Source organism: Anolis sagrei, chromosome 5, assembly GCF_037176765.1.
Source record: "Anolis sagrei isolate rAnoSag1 chromosome 5, rAnoSag1.mat, whole genome shotgun sequence".
NCBI classification, from domain to species: Eukaryota; Metazoa; Chordata; class Lepidosauria; order Squamata; family Dactyloidae; genus Anolis; species Anolis sagrei.
In genome coordinates, this window is record NC_090025.1 from 85,996,212 (window position 1) to 86,014,549 (window position 18,338).

Below are 18,338 nucleotides of genomic sequence, written 5' to 3' on the forward strand. Positions count from 1 at the left end.
TGCTTTATATAAAATGGCAAAATCAAGGTTGCTTTTGGGATTTTCAAATTAAATGTTTTCAACTTATGGATGCAGGATAAGTGTATACCAGAGGTCCTCAAACTAATGCCCGAGGGCCAGATACAGCCCTCCAAGGTCATTTACGGGGCCCTTGCTCAGGGTCAACCTAAGTCTGAAATGACTTGAAAGCACACAACAACAACAACAACAACAACAACAACAATCTTATCTCATCAGCCAAAAGCAGGCCCACACTTCTCATTGATATACTAATAAGTTTATATTTGTTAAAATTGTTCATCATTTTAATTATTATATTGTTTTTAAGTGTTTTTTGCACTACAAATAAGATATGTGCAGTGTTCATAGGAATTCGTTCATTTTTTTCAAATTGTAGTCCGGCCCTCCAACAGTTTGAAGGACTGTGATGTGGGAACCCAGACGCCTAAAAGAGCCAGACGCAGGTTTATTTCCAAAAATAGAGTTTATTTAACAAAAGAAAAGAGACTCAGGGTACAATGGGGCATTAAAAAATCATTTTATGCAATTTTACTTTTTTATGTCTAGATTATTCTTGCATGAGTTGTGCTTGCACCCACACAAAGAATTCCTATACAGAAATTTCATAACAGTAAGCAGAGTTGAGGTAAAACTTCATGATTTCCTAAAATATGTGCAAACCCTAAATTCTGAACACTTTATTTCAGGTAAACATTTCTTCATATAAGTGATTGAATTATTTTTAGGATGTATTGTCGAAGGCTTTCATGGCCGGAATCACTGGGTTGTTGTAGGTTTTTTTGGGCTATATGGCCATGTTCTAGAGGCATTCTCTCCTGATGTTTCGCCTGCATCTATGGCAGTGGTTCTCAACCTTCCTAATGCTGCGACCCCTTTATATAGTTCCTCATATTGTGATGACCCCCAACCCTAAAATTATTTTCATTGCTCCTTCATAACTGGAATTTTGCTACTGTTATGAATCGTCATGTAAATATCTGATAGGCAGGATGTATTTTCATTCTCTGGACCTTGGGAGTTGTAGTTGCTGGGATTTATAGTTCACCTATAATCAAAGAACATTCTGAACTCCACCAGAGATGGAATTGACCCAAACTTGGCACACAGAACCATGAGCAGCAAAAAATAATGAAAGGGTTAGGTGAGCATTGGTCTTGAGTTTGGGAGTTGTAGTTCACCTATCTCCAGAAAGCACTGTGGACACAAACGATAGATCTGGACTAAAATTGGCATGAATAATCAATATGCCCAAATGTGAACACTGTTGGGAGTTTGGCGAAAATAGACCTTGACATTTGAGAGTTGTAATTGCTAGGATTTATAGTTCACCTACAATCAGAGAGCATTCTGAACCCCACCAACAATAGAATTGGGCCAGACTTCCCACACAGAACTCCCATGACCAGCAGAAAATACTGTGTATTCTGATGGTCTCTGGCGACCCCTCCAACACCCCATCGCGACCCCCACAGGGTCGAGAAACACTGATCTATGGCAAGTATCCTCAGAGGTAGTGAGGTCTGTTGGAACTAGGAAAAAGGGTTTATATCTCTGTGGAAAGACGAGGGTGGGACAAAGGACTCTTGTCTGCTGGAGCTAGGTGTGAATGTTTCAACTGACCACCTTGATTAGCATTTGATGGCCTGGCAGTGCCTGGGGCAATCTTTTGTTGAGAAGTGATTAGATGTCCCAAATAGTCATGTAAACATTACAAATTCAAAAGTATTTGAAAACAGTGTGCGGCTTCTTTCAGTTACAATGCTTAATTTGCATTGCAATGCTTAATTTGCATTTATAAGTTTTGTTAAACCTTGATGCATTTTTTTCTTTAAAAATGGGTCTTAAAATAGTGTCACGCTATTTAAAAGGTGTTTTTACCTTGGATTATCATCTTAAAGGATGATCGTCCTCTTCGACATGAATTATAAATGGGTTCTGAAATATTTATTGTTTCTATTAGAAACACCAGGGTTGGTGAGTATTGGACTACATGGTGATACTATCACTGCCTCTGCTCGAAGTGAATACCAGTGTCTGTCAGAAAGCTCACATTTAATTCTGGAAAAAATGCACATTGCTCTTTCTGGAAGGAAGCAGCTGGAAATAAATTATCATGGGTTTCGTTAAAGCACTAATTTTAGAAATTCTCTGTGTTTGAAGTTCTGAAACCATTTTTTCCTCAGGGATTTTTATGTGCTACTGCCTATTCCCTTTTTATGTATCTTCAACTCAACTCTTTTTTTAAAAAGAAGTGTTTAATTCCAATATATAATGCAGTGTTTGTGAGACACTTTCCAGTACAGGCAGTTCCCATGCTTCAAATAAGATAGATTCTTTAGATTTGTTCTTAAATTAAATTTGTTTGTACATCAAAACAGGTACATTTTTAAGTGTACTCCAAATCCATGTATATATAGCTTTGGATAGCATATAGAAGGGTTAAAACCCCTTCAGTCTGTGTCTGTATTGATTATATTGTAAAATTAACATGGCAGTTACAAGTAAGTCCCTAAAGATTTGATTCTGGATCTGAAGAATCGGGAATTATATTAACAGAAAGTTGACTTTTTTTTGTGAACATGTACGCTATGGACGTAATTACCATATTTTAGAGTTAGCTTGTATTATTTTAACTGAAAAAATCTAAAAACACTCACAGACCACAGTTACATTTAGCAAAAATTGTTCTTTTTTCAATCTTCTCTACACAAACATTAGCAAAATTACTTTATGTGTTAGAGAAATACAAGAAGGCATGAATATGGGATGACAATACATATGTCTGTATAATTTACAGAAGGTTGCTAATAGTTTTTTTGAATGGAAGCTCCAAACCACAATCTTTGACTGTTAACATCATCCAGATTTATATAATACGACATTTTTAATGAAAAGGAGATAAGAAAGGAGAAAGGAAAGACATAATAAAAGGTGTGGGACATTGTCAAAATGTTAAACCCTGGTTTAGTTTTATGCCCGTGGATGCTAAGTTCATGGCCTCTCTCATTGTCCTCTGGGGGAGCTACTAGAAGATTGGAAGCATTTAGACTTTAAGCCAACCACAGTACAAGTTTAAATACAGTGCAAATCCAGTTAGTTTAAGCCTGAGTGTGCAAAGTACAGACCACATGTGGATCCCTGGGCTGCTTTTGCCTTCCTCAATGTTTTTACCCCTCAAGGGATTGTGGGGGACATTTCTACCACATTTGGAACTGCATACACATGCACAATCAGTATAATAAACTGCAGTATTATTGTCTTTTGAAAATCAACCGTAGTATAAATTAACTGGAGTTCTCATTAATCTGAATGTAACTAGAAGATGGGATATCTTGAAATAGGAATCAACTATTTCAGATCTCCTTACAGCCCTGTGCCCAGGGACTTACTTAGGCGATCCCTCATTGGCCGAGTAGGAGCGTCTTCCAGGATCAGAATTCTTATGAGTCCGTAGGTGACTGTGAAGCCCTATTCTTGATCTGCATCTTCTTCTGCAGTGAGGGCATTGGTTTCCAGGTGGAAGGCGATCTCGGTCGAGGTTGGCTCGATGTGCCTTCCTCTTGGCACATTTCTCTCTTTCACCCTCCATTCGTGCCTCTTCAAATTCTGCAGCACTGCTGGTCACAGCTGACCTCCAGCTGGACCTCTCAAGGGCCAGGGCTATAGCAGAGTTTTTAAAGTTGGCTTTGAGCCCATCTTTAAATTTCTTTTCCTGCCCACCAACGTTCCGTTTTCTGTTCTTGAGTTCGGAATAGAGCAACTGCTTTGGGAGACGGTGGTCGGGCATCCGGACAACGTGGCCGGTCCAGCGGAGTTGATGGCGGAGGACCATTGCTTCAATTCTGGTGGTCTTTGCTTCTTCCAGCACGTTGACGTTTGCCCGCTTGTCTTCCCAAGAGATTTGCAGGATTTTCCGGAGGCAGCGCTGATGGAATCATTCCAGGAGTTGCATGTGACATCTGTAGACAGGCATATAGCAGGGTTGGGAGGACAATAGCTTTATAAACAAGCACCTTGGTATCCCTACGGATGTCCCGGTCCTCAAACACTCTCTGCTTCATTTGGAAAAATGCTGCGCTCGCAGAGCTCAGGCAATGTTGTATTTCGTATTCGATGTAGACTTTGGTAGAGAGGTGGCTGTCAAGGTAGCGGAAATGATCAACATTTTCTAATGTTACACCATTAAGCTGTATCTCTGGCATTGGAAAGGGGTTGGCTGGTGATTGCTGGAACAGCACTTTGGTTTTCTCAATGTTCAATGACAGGCCGAGCTTCTCATATGCTTCTGCAAAGGTGTTTAGAGTGGCTTGTAGAGCTTCTTCTGAATGCGCACAGACGACGCATTGTCATCAGCATACTGGAGTTCTATAACAGATGTTGCTGTAACCTTGGTTTTGGCTTTTAGTCTGCTGAGGTTAAACGGCTTGCCATCTGTCCGATAGATTATTTCCACTCTGGTGGGAAGCTTCCCTTCGACAAGGTGAAAGTATCATAGCGATGAAGATGAAGAATAAAGTTGGGGCAATAACACATCCCTGTTTGACACCTGATTCCACCTTAAATGGGTCACTTTGGGAGCCACTGCTGTCCAGGATTGAACAGCCCAGGGATAGATAATAGTGGGGAATATTTAATTGCTGGTGCTTGGATGGTTGTCTGGCGTTCTAGTTAAATATCTGTGTACTGAATAAATTTCTTGATTTTCTTCCCTGACCCCACCCTCTTTCTTAGTTTTTGCTCAAACTTATGGAATAAAGAAATAATTTTTAAAGTGCTGGCATGTGTTCTAATTTTAGCAGCAAACCTGAAGTGCTCTTCTGCCTTTATTTGCAGTGTACAACCTTTGCTATTCTTTTAAAAAGCTTTCAGACCACAGACAAGCAAACATTCTTTTCAGCAGAAGTTTTGTTTAATGGAGGCACCCTGAAGGTGGGAATGAACAACAGGCACACAACATCAATTTTATCTGCTACCAGCAGCTATTCTTGAAACAAGTCCTTTTGATCTGACTCATTGATGTTTTTGCCTTCTTGGCATAAGTGCTTGGTCACTGGGATTCTTTAGGTATGAATCACAAATATAAAAATGAACATGTTTACAAACAGGTGTTTGCCATTTAGCTATAGCTATTTCAGCAATCTGTCAGTATAAACCAGTATATACTTGTGCTTTAAGGTCAACTCTCCAGCCCATTTCACATGTCACACCAACTATGAAGAATGAGTTGGGTTTGCATATTTACCACACCCATCTCTCTTAGGGTGACTGTAAGGATTTTGAAAGCTTTCATTTGATCTCTGCTTACCTACAGTTGGTTTTGCCTTTTTAGCTGACAAACTGTATTTATATTTAACTGTGGGTTTTGAAACTGAATTGTTTCTGACATGTAGTTAACATTAATCTTAGTTTGTTGTTCTGAACAGGGGCGGCTCAACTCATTACGCAAAGTAAGCATTTGCAGTATAGTTGATTTTGCCCAGGGGCACTCTTGAGGTACTCTTGGGGGAAAATAGACCTTGACATATGCGAGTTGTAGTTACTGGGATGTATAGTTCACCTAAAATCAAAGAACATTCTGAACTCCACCAATGATGGAATTGAACCAAATATGGCACACAGACTCCCATGACAAACAGAAAATATATATCAATGATTGGGGGGGAGGGGGGCAAAATACCATTGAAAATTACCTGGGGCCGCCTCTAGTTCTGAATAATGTTGCAAACTATGATTAAAATAGAAGCAAACCCTTCTATAGTTATCTTAGTGTGGCAGCAGCAGAAATAGGAGTGCCTGAACGGAGAGCTTACTGTGGCTGATCATTGCCGTGCTCAAGTGTGATAATAACAGAGCAACTAAGCTGCTTTTTAATGCATTAAAAAGCTAATCTCGGTAGCATATGGACACATACTACAATATGTAGAGAAGCGGTTCTTTCTTCACCTCTTTTCACATTTTACACATACAAAAATGGACCCCAAGAAGACCAAGCTGAACTCTTCACTTCACTTCACTTCACTTTATTTCTTAATTAGTCACTCTCCACCAAGGTGCTCCGAGCAACTTGCAATCTAAAATAGCATTTACACAATATAAAAACATTCAACATAAAAAACATTCAACAGTGACTATTTGGCAAATTAGATATGATTAGTTAAATGCACAACCAAACAGCCAAGTCTTGAGTGCCTTTACAAAAGGTCGCAACTCCGACATTGCTCTAATGTATGGAGGCAATGAGTTCCACAGAATTGGAGCATAGGTCGAAAAAGCTCTACGCCTTGTAGCTTCCAGGTGTACCTCCCTAGGGCCCGGTATGTAGTGGAGATTTTCCTGGGTGGATCGAGGTGACCACTGATGGAGAAAAGGAATGGGGCGGTCCCTAAGATATAAAGGTCCTTGGCCATTTTGAGCTCTAAATGTCAGGATCAGTATCTTGTAAGAAATCCGATGTTCTACTGGTAGCTAATGCAGTTGTTGCAGAATTGGTGTAATATGGGATCTTATAGATGATCCCGCTAGCAGCCTGGCCGCTGCATTTTGGACCATCCGAATCTTCTGGGTTGTTGACTTCGGAAGGCCGGCATATAAGGCGTTACAATAGTCCAACCTTGTGGTGACTGTTGTGTGGATTACCGTTGCCAATGCTTCTACCGAAAGATAGGATGCCAATTCCCTTGCCTGGCGAAGATGATAAAAGGCCTGCTTACTTCTGGCAGTGATCTGGGCCTCCATCATCAGCGATGAGTCCAACACAACCCCAAGGCTTTTAACAGTGGCAGACGGAACCAGAGCTTCCCCATCGAAATCAGGCAGAGACTGGATTAATTCTGGCGGCTGGCCAGGCCAGAGTATCTTAGTTTTTGCAGGATTCACTTTTAGTCTGCTCGCTCGCAGCCAACTCATCACTGCTTCCAAACACAGCCTAAAGTTCTCAGGAATCGTGATTGTCCCAGGTTCGAGACGCAAAAGTAGCTGGGTATCATCTGCATACTGGTAGCACTCTATGCCAAAGCTGCGCCCCAGTCCAGCAAGTGGCCAGGCGTAGATGTTAAATAACAGGGGCGAGAGGATAGCACCCTGGGGAACTCCACAGCAAAGGCAGGAGCTCTCAGAGCTTTGGCCTAACCACTCCACCCTCTGTCTCCAGTCCCGGGAGAACGAATTGAACCATTTCAGGGCTAAACCTCGTACACCAGACATAGCCAATCGATGAATCAGCAAGTCATGGTCGACGGTGTTGAATGCAGCTGTGAGGCCCAAGAGTACCAATAGCGCTGATTCTCCTCGGTCTAACTGACAATGAATTTCGTCAGTAATAGCTACCAAGACAGTCCCTGTCCCATGACCTGAATGAAAGCCTGATTAAAAGAGGTCCAACCCCACAGTCTCCTCTAAGAATTGCTGTAGCTGCCCCGCCACTGTCCATTCAATCACCTTGCCCAAAAATGGAAGGTTTGAAACTGGGCGATAATTACTAGGTATGGCGGTGTCTAGGCTTGGTTTTTTCAAGAGAGGGTGGGCCACTGCTTCTTTAAGGCAATCTGGAAAAATTCCTTGCTCCAAGGAACTGTTGATGATGTTCCTTAAGGGATTTCGTAGTCCCTCCTTTCTTGTGCTGCCAGATTTTACTAGCTTCCACCTTTCATGGCTCTGTTATATTTCCCAGAGTTTCTTCTGAGTGTACAAGGAATATCTGGAATAACAATGGGATGTGTCATGAGGTGAGGATGTGGATGTAGATGACTATGGTTGAATGGGACAATTGGAAGAATTTATTAGGGCTAGCTTGAGCAAGTAGAAGTGCCTTTCCTTTAATTAAATATATCTGTAGAGAAATGAAGTCTTAGCAACAGGATGTTGTGTCATATGGGATCTGAAAGTCATAGAGCAGTTTGCCCCAGCATGATATTTTGGATTGCAATACTCACAGGCCCTAATTTACACTGCCAGTAGTGAAAGATCCTTCATTGGCACAAATAGCTGAAGGATGCTAGATTGAAAACACTGTTTAAAAGCAGTAAACTTGGTAAATTTGTCCATATAAAAGTTATTTATTTATTTATTTACGACATTTATATGCCGCCCTTCTCACCTCGAAGGGGACTCAGAGCGACTTTGTTGTTGTTGTTCATTCATTCAGTCATTTCCGACTCTTCTTGACCTCATGGACCAGTCCACACCAGAGCTCCCTGTCTGTCCTCACCACCCCCAGCTCCTTTAAGGTCAATCCAGTCACTTCAAGGTATATATTACGTACAATATATTATATTATTAGCATAGTACAATATACTCCACTTTGGCAGGAAAAACAAAATGCAAAGATACAAAATGGGGGATGCCTGGCTCGAGAGCAGTACGTGTGAAAAAGATCTTGGAGTCCTCGTGGACAACAAGTTAAACATGAACAAACAATGTGATGTGGCGGCAAAAAAAGCCAATGGGATTTTGGCCTGCATCAATAGGAGCATAGTGTCTAGATCTAGGGAAGTAATGCTACCCCTCTATTCCGCTTTGGTTAGACCACACCTGGAATATTGTGTCCAGTTCTGGGCACCACAATTCAAGAGAGATATTGACAAACTGGAATGTGTCCAGAGGAGGGCGACTGGAGAACAAGCCTTATGAGGAGCGGCTTAAGGAGCTGGGAATATTTAGCCTGAAGAAGAGAAGGCTGAGAGGAGATATGATAGCCATGTATAAATATGTGAGAGGAAGCCACAGGGAGGAGGGAGCAAACTTGTTTTCTGCTTCCTTGGAGACTAGGACGCGGAACAGTAGCTTCAAACTACAAGAGAGGAGATTCCATCTGAACACGAGGAAGAACTTCCTGACTGTGAGAGCTGTTCAGCAGTGGAACTCTCTGCCCCGGAGTGTGGTAGAGGCTCCTTCTTTGGAAGCTTTTAAACAGAGGCTGGATGGCCATCTGTCAGGGGTGATTTGAATGCAATATTCCTGCTTCTTGGCAGGGGGTTGGACTGGATGGTCCATGAGGTCTCTTCCAACTCTATGATTCTATGATTCTATGATTCAGCATTAAACATTGCTATATTGCACCATACCACTATATCGTAATATTATTAGTAATATTTATTTATTTATTTTAAAGTTTTATATCCCGATCTTCTCACCTCCGTAGAGGGACTTAGACTGGCTTACAGCAAGGATTCAATGCTACTAATACAAGTTAAAACATCATACAACAATACAAGATTAAAATACATGTAATATTACATGTAATACAAATATATAATTATAATATTATATTATTATTATTATAATATTGCATTCCATTATAATATTATAAATATTATATTATATTATATTATATTATATTATTATATTATATTATATTATATTATATTATTAGAATAGCACAGAAGACAAGGTGGATCTGTCCCCTGCCCCCCCCCCTTCACTCTGGCCCAGAGCGACAGTTGGTGCTGGGGAGAGGGGTCTCCAGCTGATGGCATATCCAGGAGGCAGGATGGAACTGTCCCCTGGCCTCCCATGATCTGTGTTATATTTATTTACTTCTTTACTTATTGCATTTGTATGCCACCGTTCTTCCAGAATGCGACCCACATATTGTTCCTCATTATGGTTTGCATCATTATACAGGGTTAGTCAAAATGAATAGGCCAATTCGGCTACAATTAATTTTCTTATTGGCCTATTCATTTTGACTAACCCTGTAGTTTGGACCAATAAGTGTACCACTATATTATTCTGAGTTGGGTGTTTCATTTACTTTAAAGATGGATGTGTGGTCAGGCTAAGTTATAGGAAAGGTAAAGGTTCTCCCATGAATTGGACTATGTAGGAAATAAATAGAATTGAAGAACATTTTTGACAACATAATCACCCATTTCCTGGATTTAGTGGTAAAGAATAGATGGCAGATAGTGTTTTCTTTCTGTTCTACATTGAGATATTGGCTCTTATGAGAAAGTTTCTTGATATGTATCCTCATTAGATGATAACAGCTTTAGTTTCTTCTTAGCTGAATAAATGTTGGTGAAGTGCCAAATACGTGTCACTGACTTCCTGTGTCAAATGCAATATTTGTGATTCAATCATGCATCTGAATGCAAACTAAAGTAGGCTGGATTAACAGTAAAAAAACAATTCTGACTCTATACGTATTAGATTGAACTAACCTATTCCTGTTTGTCTACATTCAACTTCTGTAGTAACACAGGCATGTTGTGGATGCAAACATTCAGTTGAAAGAGCAGCATTGTGTAAGAGCCTTTGTAGTTTACGATACTGAATTTCCTGTTACGGTCAAAAGCATAGATTAAACCATTGTAATGATTTTACCTATTCAGGTTGTCAGTTAATGTAAGGTATTGTTACCCAAGTGCAGTGCTGAAACATATGAGCATAATCTAAGTGACTTCTTTATTAACAGTGATGACTACTTGAATTGGCAAGCTTCATTTTTCCCCTGTATCTTCATTACTAACAAACTCCCTCATTGTTTTTCAGTATTGGATACCCACTAATTCCTTTTGCCTAGCCTTGGTCTATTCTATCTGTTTAAACACTTTAATTCAGGGGTCCTCAAACTAAGGCCCGAGGGCCAGATGCCCAGCCCTCGCTCCAAGGTCATTTGCCCAGCCCTTGCTCAGGGCCAACCTAAGTCTGAAATGACTTGAAAGCACACAACAACAACAATCCTATCTCATCAGCCAAATGCAAGCCCACACTTCCCGTTGAAATACTAATAAGTTTATATATGTTAAAATTGTTCTTCATTTCAATTCTTGGATATGATACCAAGGCACTGAGATTCTTGCTAAATGTGGAAATAGTAATTTCCATTGGATTGAACTTTACAAGTCATAGCTACATCTCTGGTAGTACACACAATCCTTTAAGTCAGGGGTCATCAAACTAAGGCCCGGGGGCCAGATACGGCCCTCCAAGGTCATTTACCTGGCCCTTGCTCAGGGTCAACCTAAGTCTGAAATGACTTGAAAGCATACAACAACAACAATCTTATCGCATCAACCAAAAGCAGGTCCACACTTCTCATTGGAATACTAACCAGTTTATATTTGTTAAAATTATTCTTCATTTTAATTATTGTATTGCTTTTAAGTGTTTTTTGCACTACAAATAAGATATGTGCAGTGTGCATAGGAATTCATTCATGCTTTTTTCAAATTATAATTTGGCCCTTTAACAGTTTGAAGGACTGTGACCTGGCCCTCTGTTTAAAAAGTTTTAGGACCCCTGTTTTAATTTGAATTAGTGAGTTAAAATAAAACATGCTGCTGATTTTAATCAGCTTATGAAGTCATTCAGTGACTTCAGTAATCCTTTTAAAGTTGTGTAAATTATCTATGGTCATTATTTTTCTCCTCTTAATATTTAACTGTAACTCTCCTTTTGTATTTCCTTCCTCAACTTTTATCAGTAGGTGTCCCAAGTCTCTTATTTGCTGAAAGTAATATGGTATCATCTGCATACCTTAAATTGTCGTTTCTTTCCCCTATTTTCACATCTGCTTAATTTTCTTAATTTTTGTGGAGTCATATACCATCTGTGGGCCATTTTAATCCAATTTCCTTTTAGTTCCATTGCTTTTGAGTATTTTAATTTCTTGTTCCATATCTCTTCCCATTCCTCTTTTTTATTGTTCTTCCTATATTGATATAATAGTACTTTATTTATTTGTCGTGTCAGAACAACCAGTCAAATTATATTACATTTCTAACAGAACAAAGCAAACAAGCAGATTACAAAATTTGTGAGTATGAGAGTTGATTAAATGTCCTTTGACCAGTATCTGGCCACTTGGGGACATGAGAGAAGCCTCCTCGCAGGATTGCAAGATATCCGGCATCCCCTGGGCAATGTCTTCGCAGACGGCTGATTCTCTCAATCCAGAAGATACCAGAGACGACTTGCAGCATAGTAGTACTTGAAGCGTAGTATTATATCACTACACTTCCCCTAACTGCCATAATTCTGGTCTATGAGACTCCGGGATTTGCAGTTTAAAAACAGCTATATAGAATTGCTCCAGTGCAAAGGTTTGCAACATCTTGTCATTCAAGTCCTTTAGATTTTTGCTCCGATTATGTTGGCTGGGGCTTCACAGAGCTGGTCTGAAATATTTAGAGAACCGGAAACTGAGAACTACTGTTCTTATGTCTTGCAAAGCCACAAGCCTCAGGATTTGATTAAATGTTGCTATGGCATAAAAGTGGAATATCATTGAATCATGGCAGTAAAAGTGGAATGTAATTAAATCATGTTAAAGGACCCAGTAAAATGTAAAGAACACTCTGAATAGTTCAGTATTTTAAAGAAACGGCAAGCTGTTGTGCTTAAAAATAAATCAGAATGAATTATGGTTTATGCAAACGTGAGTATAGAGCTGCAGCTGTAAAGTGCTTCAGAATAGTTCTATAGCTGCAGGTGTGATTTCGTTTAAATTTAGTCATCCTTCTTTCAGAGTATAACCGCTGGGTTTCCTAAGGGCTGTTGACCTTGAGGATAACACATGCCCTCTGATACTAAACAACTTCTGGCATCATTCACAGGCTTTTCAGACAGACATTGCTTCATAATATGATGGAATTGCCTTAAGCACCTGTAACTTTATCTGCAAATGGAATTTAAGTAGGGAGTGTGTATGTTAAAACTAGATTTAGCCAGCTAGAATAGGCTTGAAATACTGGATAAAAAGCTAAAGCTGCATTTTTATGAGGAAGATCAAACTTCTTACAAATGCTTGTTTATGTTGTAATGTTTTGAAGTTTTCATGGTCTGTGCTAAAGTTCTTGGTCTATGCTAAAGTTCATTAAAAAAACTTGTTTTATTTGTCCTTTAAATTCTTATAATTGAGAATGAATATGTCCCCAGTGGCGCAGTGGGTTAAACCCCTGTGCCGGCAGGACTGAAGACCGATAGGTCGCAGGTTCGAATCTGGAGAGAGGAGGATGAGCTCCCTCTATCAGCTCCAGCTCCTCATGCTGAGACATGAGAGAAGGCTCCCACAAGGATGATAAAAACATCAAATCATCCAGGCGTCCCCTGGACAACGTCCTTGCAGGCAGCCAATTCTCTCACACCAGAAGCAACTTGCTCCTGACATGACGAAAAGAATGCAAAATGAGTTATGATAGGCTCTTAAAGTCCAATTAGCCTGTTCTTCTTGACCAAACACATTAATAAAACGGTGCTTCTTGAAATAATGATGTTTCCTTGCTTTCTAGTAGGAGAGGTTCTGCTTGTGATTCCTTATGCTAAATCAGTGTTTCTCAACCTTCCTAATGCCGCGACCCCTTAATACAGTTCCTCCTGTTGTGGTGACCCCCAACCGCAATATTATTTTCATTGCTACTTCATAAATGTAATTTTGCTACTGCTATGAATTGTAATGTAAATATCTGATATGCAGGATGTATTTTTATTCATTCAATGAAATTTGGCACAAATACCCGATACATTCAAATTTGAATACTGGTGGGGTTGGGGGGGATTGATTTTGTCATTTGGGAGTTGTAGTTGTTGGGATTTATAGTTCACCTACAATCAAAGAGCATTCTGAACTCCACCAATGATGGAATTGAATCAGACTTGGCACACAGAACTCCCATGACCAACAGAAAATACTGGAAGCGTTTGGTGGCCATTGACCTTGAGTTTTGGAATTGTAGTTCACCTCCATCCAGAGAGCACTTTGGACTCAAACAATGAAGGGTCTGGATCAAATTTGGCACAGATACTCAATATGCATAAACGTGAACACTGGTGGAATTTGAGGAAATAGACCTTGAAATTTGAGAGTTGTAGTTGCTGAGATTTATAGTTCACCTACAATCAAAGAGCATTCTGAACCCCAGCAATGACAGAATTGGACCAAATTTGCCACACAGAACCTCCATGACCAACAGAAAACACTGTGTTTTCTGATGGTCTTTGGTGACCCCTCTGACACCCCCTCAAGACCCCCAGGTTGAGAAACGCTGTGCTAAGTGTTTCTTCTAGCAATATACCATACTATAAGTTATTAAGATCTCAAAGGAGGTACCGGTAATTATATCCATGGTTTTCCGTTGTTTTCCAAACTACATTTAATTGTTTGTGTCTATTGAGCAGGAACACTCATCTTTTGTGGAATCGTGCAGGGTTTTTTTTAGAGTTCCATTGTAAACAATGCCAACAAGGAGAAAAAATAAGAGAAATCTAAAGAAACCAAAATGGATGTTCAAAGAACTTTCAACTGAGTTAAGATTTTAAAGGGTCATGTACAAGAAAAAGAAAGTGTGTGTGTGTGTGTGTGTGTGTGTGTGTGTGTGAGAGAGAGAGATAATTATAAAAGAGGAATTCAAACAAATAACCAATATATGTAGGGAAAGGGCCTGAAAGGCTAAAGCACAAAATGAACTCAGACTAATTTTATGTTAGTAGAAAAGGGAAGAATAAGGGAATGTTAGGGCCTCTTCTTGGAAAAGTGTTAAATATTACTGTTTAAGCAGCCTGACATCAATACCAGGAAGGATTCAGGCGCAGATGTGTCTGTAATCACATAGAAAAGTATTTTGTGATCACTTGGAGTCAACATGGGTTTCTCAAAATTTGTCATGCAAGATTAATCTTATCTCTTTTTTTGATATGAGTTACAGGCTTGGTATATGCAGAGAATGCAGTGGATGTAGCATATCTTTATATCAGTAAGGCCTTTGACATGGTGCCTCATGTTCTTGCAAATGAACCAGTAAGATGTGGACTAGACAATACTACAATTAAGAATATTTGTAATTGGTTGTTCACCAATGGTTCCTCTTCATCCAGGAATGAGGTGCTGCAAGTTCTATCCTGGACCCAGTGCTGTTCAATATATTACTAATAACTTGTATGAAGATTTAGAGGGCATGCTTATCAAGTTTGCAGATGACACCAAATTAGGAGGGATAGCTAATACTCCAGAATATAGGATCAGAATTCTTCTGTATCTGATGCTGGCCTTTTCCTCTCACCTCTCAAATGCTACCTAGATGCTGTCACATTGCAGTTTCAGCTCAATGGAAGACCACCATGTTTCTAACACTCTTTAGTTAAGAAATTCCTAAGAGGTTGCTGGAATTTGCATCCTATGGTATTGAGAACAAGTCCTGCTTGGAGTTTAGACCTAGTGTTATCCCAGCTATTTCGGAGATCTTTTGAACCGATGTCTTCCTCTGACCTTCATTTATTCACTTGGAAGACTGCATTCCTGACATTGCTTACCATGAGGGCATGGGAACTTTGTGCTCCCTGTGTCAACCAGGCTTATCAAGGTTTTCACAATGACAAGATCGTCCGTAGGCTAAACATTTCCTTTTTGCCCAAGGTGGTGTCTTCATTCCACCTGAACCAGGATATTATACTGCATACACTCATGAAGATCACTCTGACCAAAAGGTCATGAGTTTGAAGCCAGCCCGGGTTGGAGTGGGTTTCCAACCAATTGTGTGTAGCTTGTTGTTGACCTTTGCAACCAGAAAGACAGTTGCATCTGTCAAGTAGGAAAATTAGGTACCACCTTAAAGGTGGGGAGGCTAAATTAACTGATTTATGAGGCCATAAAGAAGACTCCAGGAAAGCATTCCAGCGGGGAAGCATGCGGGGAATGCGGAAGTGCTTCATCAGCGTCGCAGATGGACGGTGAAAGCGACAGCTCCCCTGGCGGCTAGAAAAAAGCCTCTGTGTATGCCTGTATATGTTTGTATGTCAAAAATTGGCATTGAATGTTTGCCATATATGTGTACACTGTAATCTGCCCTGAGTCCCCTGTGGGGTGAGAAGGGCGGAATATAAAAGCTGTAAATAATAATAATAATAATAATTATTATTATTATTATTATTATTATTATTATGAAGAATTTGACTACAGTGTTCCCTCACTTATCATGGGTGTTCCATTCCAGGACCACCCATGATAAGTGAAAATCTGCAAAGTAGGGACAATACACACAGCATTTACAATCCTTTGTGTGTGTGTGTGTGTGTGTGTGTGTGTGTCTGTATGTCTGCATACACACACACACACAGTATTTACAATCATGGCCAGGGGGCACCCTCCCGCTGGCCATGCTGCTTGCAGGGGGATTCTTCCCAGAAACCCCCTGCATGGCGGGAAGTTTCCCACTGCTTGGCCAGCTGGCTAACAGTAGCAGGCCCCACCCTGCCCCAGGATCAGCCAGGGACGGGTTCCCCACCTCGCCCTGGCAGCCTTTGTAGGGCTGCCCAAGGCCTTCGTGGGGCTCCGTGGCTCCGGCAGCCCTGCAAAGGCTGAAGGTGTGGGGTGGGGAACTTGGCCCTGGCCAACCCGGGGGGGGGGGGGCTGCGGCCGGTTGGAGGGCACCCACCGTCGCAAAGGCAAGGCATTTCTGATTGTAAAACCACAAAATATATAAAAATAAAAATATTAATTCTAAACCCTAACCACGAAACAGTGAGTCCGCAGAAAGCGAACCGCGAAACAGCGAGGGAACATTGTATATGTTTTAGCCTTCTACATTAATAGTACTTTCCGTTCCAGACAGAGCCAGAAAGTTTACATCTGTTATTCATCTTTGAAACTTGGACTGCAAGTATTCACATAGTAATGTTTGAAATGGGTGGTTTTGACGATCTAACTGAGTTATCGTATACCGGGATTGTGGCACAGCTGGCTGAGTGTCAGCTGCATTAAGATCACTCTGACCAAAAGGTCATGAGTTCGAAGCCAGCCCGGGTTGGAGTGGGTTTCCAACCAATTGTGTGTAGCCTGTTGTCGACCTTTGCAACCCAAAAGACAGTTGCATCTGTCAAGTAGGAAAATTAGGTACCACCTTAAAGTGTGGAGAGGCTTAATTAACTGATTTATGAGGCCATAAAGAAGACTTCAGCAAAGCATTCCAGTGGGGAAGCATGCGGGGAATGCGGAAGAGCTTCATCAACGTCGCAGATGGATGGTGAAAGTGACAGCTCCCCTGGCGGCCAGAAAAAGTTAAATAGCCTCTGTGTATGTCTGTATATGTTTGTATGTCAAAAATTGGCATTGAATGTTTGCCATGTATGTGTACACTGTAATCTGCCCTGAGTCCCCTGCGGGGCGAGAAGGGCAGAATATAAACGCTGTAAATAAATAAATAAATAAACAAACAAACAATGAACTGACTAAGGAGGACCCACTTGCATGTGTACAAGGACACTCTACATGAGCAGTTGTTACTTCCTCTGAATTCCTAAGTGGCACACCTTTGAATGATGTGTGTAGTACAGCTCTGTGGTTCCAACATGTTATAGTCTTGATATTCAATAATGCCTCCTTTGGAAGGGCAGTGTTGTTTTCATGTTTGTATAAGGTTTCTTATATTTATGTTTGAAATAATGAATAGAAGGCTTGTGTATTATAACATGACACTCCCACCTTCTGTAGTTAGTAGTTTGCTAATCTATTTGTGTGACTCAGAGAAATACAAAGAAGGAGGACAGGTTGTATACCTGTAACTGTGATTTCCCAAGTGGTCACCTGTGAACTCAAACAACCCTACCCATCCTCCTTTTGTCATGTCTGCTTTCTTGGTTCTTGGATGCTGCTGTTACAGCATTCTTGGAACTCAGAGTTTAAGTGAGAAGTGCCGAGAAAATTCAGAATAGTACATTGCATGAGCACAGATAATCTGTATGAATTCACAGATGTCAAAGAATCACAGTTACAAATATGCAATCTGTCCATTTGCAGTTAATGAGATGGTTTAGCATAACATCAGAATAGCACTTCAATGCTTCCAGTGGTATCATGAGAACACACTTCTCATTTAGCTTTTACTCGCTTACAATTGGCATGGAGGAAGTCCAGAACTTCTCTGCATCTGACATCTGGCACTTCTGGGATCATGTTCTTTAGTCACAGCCCTTATTAAAGCAGGCAAATAGAAACATTACTTGGAGGAGTAAATTATTTATATAGCAAAATCTGAGCAAGGCTTGGTATGAATCTAGGAGCAAATCAAATCCCTGAAAGATGCAGAGTTGCTATTTCTGCATATGTGCTTTTTTTGAGAGACGTAAGTAATCTTAGCACCGGGACAGTTTGTTTTGAAATTGTCAGCCTCTGCAATTTAACAAGAAATTATTGATGAAACTTGCTGTAGTCTGTGGTGCAGATTTTCAAATAAAGATATTTATTGCCTGTTTGGTAAAACATAGAAAATCATGTATTTTTTTGGAATTATTCTCTTGTTTACATTATTTCTTTACTCTCTAGTGATTATGTAGATCACTGGCATATCTCTAACTTTGTGGTATTCATATTTACTCTAATTCAT

General features: G+C 40.3%; 1 protein-coding gene across 1 annotated transcript in view; it reads left to right on the forward strand.

Annotated features, from left to right (window-relative positions):
- Window positions 1-18,338, forward strand: part of PHTF2 (putative homeodomain transcription factor 2) — a 98,881-nt gene that overhangs the window by 29,372 nt on the left and 51,171 nt on the right. The window lies entirely within an intron of this gene.